At 30.8% G+C, this 12,312-nt stretch overlaps 1 long non-coding RNA gene across 1 annotated transcript in view; it reads right to left on the bottom strand.

The window, feature by feature from the left end:
• The window catches only part of LOC109349610, a 29,666-nt gene continuing 17,817 nt past the window's right edge, over positions 464–12,312 (bottom strand). Inside the window, exon 4 of the long non-coding RNA XR_002107998.1 lies at positions 464–589. This is a non-coding gene — a long non-coding RNA (uncharacterized LOC109349610). The remainder of the gene's footprint in view (positions 590–12,312) is intronic.

The following is a 12,312-nucleotide window of genomic DNA, read 5'->3' as shown; positions in this document are numbered from 1 at the left end:
TATTGTTAATTATATTAGACAATGTCAGCAAGTAGGTCATATTTTATGTATAATTATATAATATTGAACAGGAAAGTCTTTCTCATAAAACAATAAAAGTCATCGAAATTCCATGTTATTCGAAGTTGTGTTCTTATATTTAAGTTTTAATAGAAGTTCAGTAAGCGTTTATTATCTATCCATTAAAATAAGAGAAAAAAATATAAGTTTTATATTTTTTTATTATATCATTCACAATTCATATTTATTTAATCATCCTTTATTCTTCAAATAAATAATGCAAATAAATATTACACTCACAAAATAACTTATATATAAATTGGCTATTAAAATTACATATATTAATAAATAAACTATATTGGTAAAGATACATTAGGTAAATTAACGAAGATAACGTTTTAGTAGCTCATTAGCTACAATTGCAAACTCTGTTGAGCAGAAAAAACAATGAGAACTCAAAATAAAATTTAAAACTAGAATTGTAGGGCTTTACCCCAAAGGGAGCCCTTTCAGAAATTCTCAAAGGCCAAGGTTGAACCCAGGCCTAAGAGGGGGTTTGGAAATAGTTTTCAACCAGCAATAGACGTGCCTCAGTTAGAACCTCATTAGCTACGTCATTGCCCCAAGCGCAAAAATGCTTTTAACAATAGTCACTGGTCAAATATATAGTACAAAATCCTCTCAGCTAACAAACATTAAGCGATGTGGGACTTAAAAGGCTTTTACTTTAACTTCTATTACCGCGAACCACACCTTGACAACCGACCAGGAACTTATGATAACATGAATTCTATAAGTTACTTTGTGATCGAATGGATGTGATGGTTGTCCTTCATATCTGAGATTAATCAAAATTATTAACGGATTAGGAACTTTCCCACAAAAACCAACTACCACCTTCTTACATTTCAATTTTTTTCATTCCTCCATTCTCACCATAGTATGTATGTTTAGGTGATTTTAATGCTAATGATTCTGCTTCTTCAAACATAATATTATTCTTCAAGACCTCCACTATAACTGATGGAGTATAATATGACTATAATCCCGTATGTATGGAACTAATGATGATGATAATTGAGCTGTTGGTACCAGATATTGAGGGCTATCATTTGAAGGAGGAATAATATTATGTTTGAAGTCTGTATTTGAATATTCGTACCAGTTACTGAACGTTCTCACTAAAAACTTCTTGAAAAACACTACTAAAATTTGAAAGTGAAACTTCATTTACATAATTTTTATTAGGACAATAGGAGAACAAGATAATCATAATACTGGTGCGAATATCTATACAAAGCATACTTCATGGGCATGGCAAGGATTAAAAGGATGTATAAAATGGATTCTTCTGTATAAAAAAAAGGCATATGAGCTTAATAGCAAAGGGTTGATATTTATTCAAAAAGGGCATTCTCAACTTAAGGGAAAGGTTTATGGTAACATAAATTCCATCCATGGTAAGATGGTGTTATGGTGTTTTGCTGCTCAAACACTTCCAACACAGCAAAATTCTAGAACATGAAGACTGGAAAGCTCTGAGTACATACTAAAATCAAAGACTACCATTCATTTTGACTTTAGTATTTAAGGGAAATGTATATGCAAGTCTTCAAGAGTCAACTTAGTTGTTAGAGTTTTAGGACATAAAGTGTGAGCAAACTAGTTCTAACTATGGTGACTACAATCTCACCCTACCCTTATAAAAAATATATACTTACAAAAAACTAAGTGATATTGAGAGTGAAGAGATGGATATTTGATAAAGTTGTGTTTATGATTCAGAGAGGAGTTGATGACTTTGGCAATCATATGGAAGAGAAGCACGGAGCTCTTACATAAATGATTAAGCTTTGTTGGGTGTGTCCTCTGTGAATACTTGTTTGACCTATATAAAAGAGAGAGAAAGAAAAGAGAAAAAATAAACTCCATGAGAAAAGAGAGAATGGTGTTGAGTATTAATTTTATCTTGTGAAGAAAATAAGAAAGTTTATGGAGAAAGTAAGAAAATGTTAATAGTTATTATTTTTAAGGTTAGATGCATGTTAATAGTTAATGGTGTCTCATTTTAAAATCAATCATTTAATTTCTTGTGATTTTTTATATTTAAAATCAAATCAAAATAATGATTAATGAAAAAATTATTATTTTTCAATGCTACTAAAAGTATTTGTTCGCCGTTTTTGATAAGGAACTAATCCCTTTCAGGATCATAATTGTTGCGCTCAACAAGTATTGTTCCCAAAAATTGAATCCTTCAAAATCTAATAGAATTATATCACTAAACCAACGTTTTGTTGTTTAAGATATTAAGTTTGATCTATAAATAGGAATACAAGATACAAAAGCAGAAAAACACAAAACAAATACATAAAAACTAATTTCGGCATGATGTTGGTGTCATCATTGTCTACATCAGCCTTGCATTCACGACTATTTCCCCACGTGTTATGCCGCCACACGTTTCTTTCCAACATTTTGTGTCGCATGTGCAAGCCACAACCACCTACTACATAGATTCATATGTGTCGTCCTGACAGACACTTACCCTTATATCACGCAATCTCTTAGAAATTTTTGTTCTTTTTATTTAATTTTCACCTTCCATTTTATTAATATTTTAATTAATATAAATAATAATTTAAAGACTTTAATAATAACATAATATTAATATAAAATAATTAATATTTTTAATAATTAAATAGGTATTGTTAAATTATTAAATAATTAAAAAAAATGTAGTTAATTAACTCATTATTGTGGTAGTTTTTTGGAACAACTATTTTGTAAAGATAAATATTAAGTAATAATTTATTAAAAAATATATTTTTATTTCCTATTTCTAAATTATTGTGGTAGTTTTTTGGAACAACTATTTTGTAAAGATAAATATTAAATAATAATTTAGAAATAGGAAATAAAAATATATATTTTAATTAGTAGTTATTTGAGACTTCATAAGTTGTTACAATATTTTAGATTATATTTGCTTATCAAAGACTATTTAAACAAAAAAATAAATCATATTTTAAGAATAAGAGATAGATGGTGAGTGTCCACTTGTGTTTTCCTTATATTACCCTTTAAAAGATGTCATATATCACTTATATTTAATATAAAATATTTTAACACAATTATGAATTGAAATGATAAATACTAAACCTTTCTAATAATGACAAAAATAAGAGATTAGTTAGTGATTGTAAAAAAGAAGAAGATAAACATAAATTTCTTGTAGTAATAGTTTTAACCACAAGTTATATTTTAATTAAAGATGAGTAACAAACATCAACCATAATTTTTTTAAAATTATAATAGAAATTGAGAAATAATCTTGATTTAACTTCCTTTTTAGATCATCTTTTGAATGGTTATGACATTTATAAGGGTGTGTTTGCTTTGACCATTTTTTGTTTTCATTTTCAATGGAATTAGAAAATGAGTGTGAAAACATGTTTGCCTTATTGTTTTCATTTGGTATTTCAGAAAACATGACATTCATTTCCTAAAATTTTGAAAATGAAAAAATATCATTTCCAACATTTCCAAAAATGAAGCAATGACATTTCATTGAATTTTTTTAAGACATTTTACTTCATTTGTTCTATATCATTTTATGTTTTAACATTTTCATATTATTCCAATTTTTTTGATGTATTCTAAACTCAATACACATTTATATTTTACTTTCCTATTATATCCTTATATATTACTCTTCTTTTCACTACATGTTTCATCATTTCTTTTTTTGATACATTTTTTCAAATGCATTAAATATGATTATTTTATTCAAATTGTATTGAATTTTTTATCATTTAATAATTTCTTAAAGTATGTACACAATCTTAAACATCAAATGATGTTACTCTCTCACTTATCAATAAAACACTAAAATCAATTATAAGTACTTTCAGACCACCATATATCCTCATAATAGAATTTATTTATTTATCTCTCAACATAATAACTTTTTTCGCAACTCTTATGATATTGTTGAAATACTTCAACGATAAGTATAATAATATATGATTTTGGTATAAAAATTGACGTTTCTTGAATTTACTGCAACCTTAATTAAATAATAGAGCATTTGTATATTACTAATTTATGTTAGCTTTTTTAGAACACTTCCAACTGCATGATGCTCGTTATAATCTTCTACATGTCTTTGTGGTAATTAATGATCAAGTTCATCTATTAAAGATGATTAATATATTATTGACATAAAATCCGTTGAAAAAGAAAATGCAAATATGAGATATGAAGACATCCGACAAAATCAATGGTATTATCACTTTAGTTATTAAAATTTAGAATTGAACTAGTTATAAAGGCAAGTGTCATGGTTTCTGAAGTTCAATGAATGATTTTGAAAACGATAATAACAAACATGTTTTCAAGAAATGAAAACTGTTTTTTGAAAATGAAAATAGGAAATAGAAACATAAAACATTTCTTGAAACCAAACACACCCTTATATTCCTTAAAAGTTTACCCTAAGATATAATAAATGAAAGAAAGGTTATGGTTATTCACTTCTTTTCATCTTATAATATTTTGGACGATTATGATACACATTTTTGTTCTTTAAAATTCAATTCTCAATAAATTAGAAAAATAAATATAAAATAAACTTTTGATATAATAAAAAATTAATAATAAGAAAATAATAATTATAAAATTCTTGAAATAATAACAACATAATAGTAATATTAAAAATATTTTCTTTAATGGTAAATAATGAGCACCAAATCAAATAAATATGAATCTTTTCAAATTAATTTTTAAAATATACAAAATTTAAAGATATTAGCCACATTAAAGATAGAGAAAGGATTTTGAGTGTTCATTTTTAGCAACTCATCATTTAACGGTTGTGATATGTCACTTCTGCTCTTTAAAATAATTAAAATACATCTAATCAATCAAAATAATTTTTTACACATAACTACATAGTTGATTTTTGTATTTGCACCAATAGATACGTAGGCACAAGCTTAGGCATAAAAAATAAAATGTGTTTGTTATTTTTAAATAAAAAAAAAGATATAAATTAGTCCTTATAATTAGTGTGGATGTCATTTTAATATGAGCATACGAATGTTAATACTTTTCCCTCTCCATAACCAATTATCGAGTTTAGAAATCTAGTTTAATGATGAAAACATTTTGAAATGGGTAAAAAATTATTTTATGTGTTTTATCCGCAAAAACATAATGATGACTCCAAATGAGGTTGAAATCTTTATTTTCCCTCATCTTAAGTTGTGTAACATGTGTTGATCAAAAAACGGTGTAACACCCTTTACAAGGGAGTACGTCTTATGTCCTATAATGAGTGTCATTCTATGTGGCATATATTATGTGGCATATATTTTTTCCAACCAATTACAAACGGATGACATATAGAGTAACACTCATTATGGGTTAGCAGATATGCACCCCATAAAAGAGGATGTTGATGTTAAACATTGCAAAGCAGCAATATGAAAAAGATTGTTGTGAATGACATTGAATATGAATTTTGGAATATACCAAAACTGAAGATAGAGTTGTATTAAAAACATGTTAAGTGGCTGGATTATTTGAAGATACAAAATGCATAATTGAAAGCGATGGTAAGATTAGAGTGACATGGAAAACCATCGTCTTAATCATGGAAATCACAGTTTTTTTGCAAAGTTTTGGGGCCATAGGTGGTGTTTATTCAAGTGTGAAGTCCCACATTCGATATTAGGGGATGAGTGAAAGAATTTATAAATGAGAAAGACTCATGTAACTAATGCCTTAAGATTTTGGTTCAAGATGTGTTGTTTTATTTATCTGTTATGTATACTCTATGTTGTTTCATCAATACATATTCCTAAAATATCAAAATTATTTAAAAAAAGTAAAGAAATTATAGACAAAATTACGTTCATATTCTTTGAGTTTTAATGAAATTACATAAATTATTCATCATTTTTTTGTCCTTACATAAATACCCCTAATTTTATACATATGTTACGCTGACTACCCTTACATCACATATAAGTGTAACATTTTAAACAAAAAACGTACAATGTGTTGAATTAAGTTAAACAAAATATGATATATTGTAAAGAAAAATCGAAATAGTATAAGAGTCAATATATCTTTATTAGTTTTGGTTCATTACAAAATACATCAATAGTTCTAAGGATATGTTGTTTAAATAGCTCTTATACTATTGTGTAACGAACCAAAAATAATAAAGACGCATTGACTTTATACTATTTGGAATTGTTTCAACAATATAACATATTTTGTTTAACTTAATCACACTCAACACACATTATTTGCTTAAAAAATTACACTTGTATCTCAAGTATGGGGAGTCAGTATGTATGTACAAAATTAGGGGTGATTTATGTAGGAACAAAAAAGGAGGGGTGACTTGTGTAATTTCACTAAAACTCATGCGGTGTGAGTGTAATTTATTCTAAATTATAAATGAGATACTTCCCAGATACTTTTAGATATTCTATGATACTTTTGAAATATTTTGTGATACCTCTTTTGACACCCAGAGTATCAAGTATAAGTATTTTGAGAGAGAGAGAAAATAACATAACACACAATTGATTAAAAGATAAACATAACATTCAATCTATCAAGTGGAAATGTAGAAAGAGAAATGACAAATCATGTGGAATTGTAGACAGAGAAAAGATAAAGTATGTGTATTATATATTTATTTCTACATAATGATGATCAAGTACTAAACAAGATCAGTAATTTTTCTCTTTGTGTAAGCAATGATTTTTCTGTTTGTGTAAGCTATGATATTTTTGAAATATTTGTCAATACCTCTTTTGACACCGGAAGTATCATGTATAAGCATTTTAAAAGAGAGAAAAACATAACACACAATCAATTAAAAGATAAACATAATATTTGATCTATCAAGTGGAATTGTAGAAGGAGAAAAAACAAAGCATGTGTATTATATATTCATTTCTGCATAATGATGATCAAGTACTAAACGATCGTTAATGTTTCTGTTTGTATAAGTAATAATTTCTTATGACAATATAATTTTCATTTTTATTTAGTGATATCTAAGAAGTATATTTTTTATTTGGAATTTCATAACAACTGTATATTTATTATGTGTTATGAATTTTATGCACATATTCAATATATGTATCTCAAACATATGGTATCTTACATCTTTAAGAATATATGTATCAACATATATCAGTATTTGTGTTTAATAGAAGAACAACGAGTAATATGCAAGATTTTCTTCATTGCTTTCCCCCTTAACTTGGGCATGTAGATATTTAGGGATGAACATTCTTTCCAATATTGGATGAGTATTGTCACATATGGCAAAAAAATCATTAACTGTTATGATTTTAAGTTATTCTTCATTAACAAATTTAAAATTAAACAAATTCATTTTCTCCTCTATAAGCTTTAGAGGCTTAGAGTTCACTAAAATAGGTTTTGTCTCTTCTAATAAAGTTTTCCCTTACAACATGTTCATTGCACCAAACTTTGCCAAAATATGTTTGCACTATAGCCTTTAGTGAAGGTGTGGATATGGGACCTGCCAATCTCTCTTCTCTTAGCAATCTGCTTGTTGGGAACAATAGTGATTGCATAAACTTATTCATTGTGCATGAGATTCAAAGCATCTTGGCAATCCATCATATAATCCACCTTTACCCTAAAGTAAAGCCAATAATTAAACTTGAATATTTTCATATGATTGGTAATGAGTAATGACAATTAAATCCTCTCAACAATTTTCCCTTTCGATTATGAAGTAAACTACCAAAGCTAGACAAATTAGGATTCAAAGGAGACCCATCAACATTAAGCAATTTCTATCACCTATACTAATTCTCTCATATCTTTTCCTATTTTGGTTCACTGCATTGATATTCATTCTACCATTGACACTTGCTAGAGCTTAATATTCTATCGGAATCCTCCATAGAATCCACAATCTTGTTATAATTGGTATCAAACTTTTGACCTGGAGCCTTGAAAATGTCCACCGAAACCCATACTCAAGTGACTCTCGCATAAGTAGAGAAGAAATTTGATGACAAACATGAAGAACTCATTACTCAATTGGAACAGATGAAAGTGGGAATGGAAGAAATCAGAAATCTGCTTCTTGCATAGACTACACAAACCCATAATAGTGATTTCTCTATCAAGACCCAACACCGACAAGAACCACATGACCCAACTACTGGGAATACTCCACCATGGAATTCGTACTCCAGAAGAATTTCGAAGGTAGAATTTTCTAGATTTAATGGTAAGGACGTGAAAGAGTGGTTGTATAAATGTGATCAATTTTTCTCATTGGATGGCACCCCAACTGAATCGAAGGTTCGTTTAGCATCCATCCATCTTGATGGAATCGCTCTTCAGTAGCACCTGAATTATATGTGCTCCAAATTTGACATTTACCCTGGTTGGCAACATTACGTAGCCAATGTGGTGATGCAGTTTAGCCTGGTTTATGAAGATCTTATTTCTTCACTGATTTAAGTGAAACAATTGGGCAAAATACAAGATCATGTTAATGAGTTTGAGCTAGCTCTAACTCAGGTCTCCCTTATATCTGAACATGCCTTGAGTATCTTCTTAACAGGGTTAGAGCACAACACCCAAATGTAAGTAAGGAGGCTTAACCCCACTTCAATGTCATATACTGCGAGTCTTGCTATGTTATATGAAGCTTCAAGGGTTTCTATGAGTAAGCTTAATAATTGAACCAATTATACTGCTATTAAGCCTGCCAATATGAAACCGAATAACTATGTACCCCAAACTCAGGATTAGAAACCATTGCTGAATAAAATTCCTAGAATTGTTAGTGCCTCTGAAATGGCTGACAAAAGGGCTAAGGGTCTATGTATGTTTTGTGACGAACTTGGAAGGTTATCCAAGCGAGACTCCACAATTGTCTCTCAATGCTATGACTGGGATGTCGGGTTACAAACTATGAGGGTCAGTGGGATGCATGATAAAAAGTTGCTGCATATATTGCTTGATAGTGGGAGCACAGACAACTTCTTGGATTTGGAGTTGGTTAAGAAATTGAGTTGCAGATTGTAGAAAATCACCGCCAAGACAATCACTGTTGGTGGAGGCCCAAGGTTGGAGGCTCCTTTAATTTGTAAAGGGTTCACCAGGAAATTACAACAAGCAACCTTCATAACTAATATCATTATTTTGCCCCTTGGTTGTTGTGATTTAATTCTTGGTATACAATTGTTGAAGTCCTTAGGAACAATTTTGTTGGACTTCAACAAAATGTAGATGGAGTTCTTTGTGAGAGGTAAAAAGTTTTTGCTAAGAGGTGTTAAACCCTCAGGTGTCAAGCTTATTAATAACAAGTCATTCTCTCAAGTTGTTCAATAAGAGGCACAATTATGTCTCCTATATATGGATTCCTCTAATATCCATCTAGAATTTCCCTCTTGCCGGATGTATACTGCCAATGAGTCTTTTCATAAAGTCCCCAATGTAGTTAAAAAAATCATTAACCATTATGCTGATATATTTGAAGAACCTAAAGCATTTCCCCACTTATACTAGATTTTGATCATATTATCCTATTGAAGGAGATAACTAATCCATTCAGTCTCAGACTTATAGATACTTAGTTATACAAAAGGACATAATGGACAAACTGGTTGAGGACATGTTGCAGCAAGGCATTATTTTACACAATAACAGTCCATTTGCTTCTCCTACAGTGTTATGAGGAAAAAGAATGGAAATTTTAATACACACCCTGCCAAGATTCAATTAGTTACAAATTGGTCACAACCAGCCAACATCAAACAATTGAGGGCTGTCTTGGGGCTAGCTAGCTATTATAGAAGATTTGTGCATAATTTTGGTAAAATTGCCAAGCCACTTACATATATGCTTAAGAAAGACAACTTTCACTAGACTCAAGACTTTGTTGATGCAATTGAGACACTAAAACAGTCCCTCATCACAACCCCAATTCTAGCATTCCCAAATTTGCAAAACATTTTGTTGTCGAAACCAATGCATCAAGTAAAGAGTTTGGAGCTATCCTCATGCAAGACGATCACCCCATTGCTTACATAAGAAAGTCTTTAGGTCCGAAACTGTTGCCTCGCTTCTATGGGGATTTTAGAGTACTTGACCGTATTGGATAGACTACTTACCAGTTGGAACTGCCCCTGCTGCAGGCTGTACATGATGCCTTTCATGTATCCCAACTGAAATTGTGCAAGAATCCCACTGCTTGCTTCGTTGGACAACTCCCTCATGTTTATGAAGGTATGGACTTCTGAGGTGAACCTGAGACTATTTTGGAGAAAATAATGGTGAAGTGTGGTCACATAGTTGCAACTAAGGTGTTGATCAAGTGGTCGAGACTACCCCCTAAACATGCCAGTTGGGAGTTCTACTATGATATGCTGAAGAATTTTCCTAATTTTCACCCTTGAGGACAAGGGTGTTGTTGAGGGAAGGATATTGTTACAATTTGTCGTTGTGGTCTATTTGTTGCTTTTACCTTAACATTTATGTCTTACTTAAATTAGGAATTTACCATCATGCAATTTCTTTTGTAACTGTTCTTGTAACTTGGTGTCTATTAGTAAGGGAGTACAAAAAATAATGAAAATATTATTTTACACAAATATCTTTCACCTCTACTAATTCTCTCCTATCTTTTCCTCTTCTGGCTCACTGCATCGAGATTCATTCTACCAATGAAACTCCTCCTAGAGCTTGGTATTCTATCGGATTCCTCCCTAAAATCCACAAACTTGATACAATTGTGCATGAGATCAAAAACATCTTGGCAGTCCATCCTATAGTCCACCTTAACCCTAAAGTAAAGCCAATAATTAAACATGAATATTTTCATATAATTGGTAATGAGTAATGACAATTAATCCCTCCCGACAATTTTTCCTTTCCATCATGAAGTAAACTACCAAAGCTAGACAAATCAGGATTCAAAAGAGCCCCATCAACATTAAGCATACTAACTGCCAAACCTGGTTTCTCCCATCTGACCATTATTGCACTAATAGACACTGGCAACTGTATTGTTAAATATGGTTGGTAAGTTATGTCTAACGAAGTATGTCATTTCTTCCCTTCAAATCTATAATATGCATATAGCTTAGCTTCCTTCTATGGTTTGTGAGAGAATTGATCAGACAACTCACATATTTTTTAGGAACAAGGATCAATCTAGTAAAGGCTATAAATTCGGAGACAACTAGTGCTCCTAAGTCTCATAGTGGTCTGGGCGAGAGAAACATTAGGACTGCTAATACGACTCTTTTGGGAAAGCTTATATGGAGATGTCACATGAACCTCATTCTCTATGAGTTCAACTCTTTGAAAGTATCTACCTCAGATGTACTTTTATCCACCATTATCTTTCTCGTGGCAATGTCTCCCCTACCTAGAGGAGCTTAATTAAGGCAAAAGTTATTTTATCTCATGGTTTTGAGTTTTTGCTTCCATAGGATAATACCTCCTTTTAATTTGATGATTGGATTGATAGTGGTCTGTTGTGCAACCACATTAAATTTGTCCATATTTCGGATTCTGAGTTAAGGGTGAGAAATATTTGGGAGCATGGTTGAAAACTTGACATGCTTAATATGATTATCCTTTGGGAGATTAGAATCGTGTTATTGTCATGGCTAGACTGAAAGGTGCATTTTTTTTATGGTTGGTGTTGGAAGCATGCTTTGGATGATAGATACTCCACTTCATATGCTTATTCCTGGTTGTTGTCCCAATCCTTGGCTATTGTGGACCAAAGTTTTCCTTGGAAGCAGCTTTGGAAATTATGAATACAAGTTTATGTTATAGTTAGTTCTTCATAACTCTCTCCTTTGTAACTTATTACGGTTTACCTGTAACCTTTCTTCTTCCTCAGTGAGCTCCCTTTGTTTTGCTTTGGTTGAGGATATATTCATTGTTTGCGCCCTTACTCTAACGATATTTGGATTAGGTTAGGCCTCTTTCCTATTAGGAGTTTCTTACTTATGAATTTTCGGGTTGGATCCTATCCTTTATGCAGGTTAAGGATAATCAATAGCTCTTCCATAATCTTCGGTGGATTTGTAGGTGAAGAAATAATACGATTGTGGACCCCACCCCAGGTTCAGTTCATTATGTTCTGCATAATATTGCTAATGGTATTGGTGGTGGCGATTTTGCTTTGTATCGGGTGGAGTTTGTTACCTATTTTGTTAATGAATTGTAATGGTAGTTGCATGTTTGTTACCTTTAAGATTGGTTGTGGTGATCTCATTT

Source organism: Lupinus angustifolius, chromosome LG01, assembly GCF_001865875.1.
Source record: "Lupinus angustifolius cultivar Tanjil chromosome LG01, LupAngTanjil_v1.0, whole genome shotgun sequence".
In the NCBI taxonomy this organism is placed as follows: Eukaryota; Viridiplantae; Streptophyta; class Magnoliopsida; order Fabales; family Fabaceae; genus Lupinus; species Lupinus angustifolius.
The sequence above is the reverse complement of the archived record's forward strand: the minus strand, read 5'-3'. Positions and strand labels throughout refer to the sequence as shown.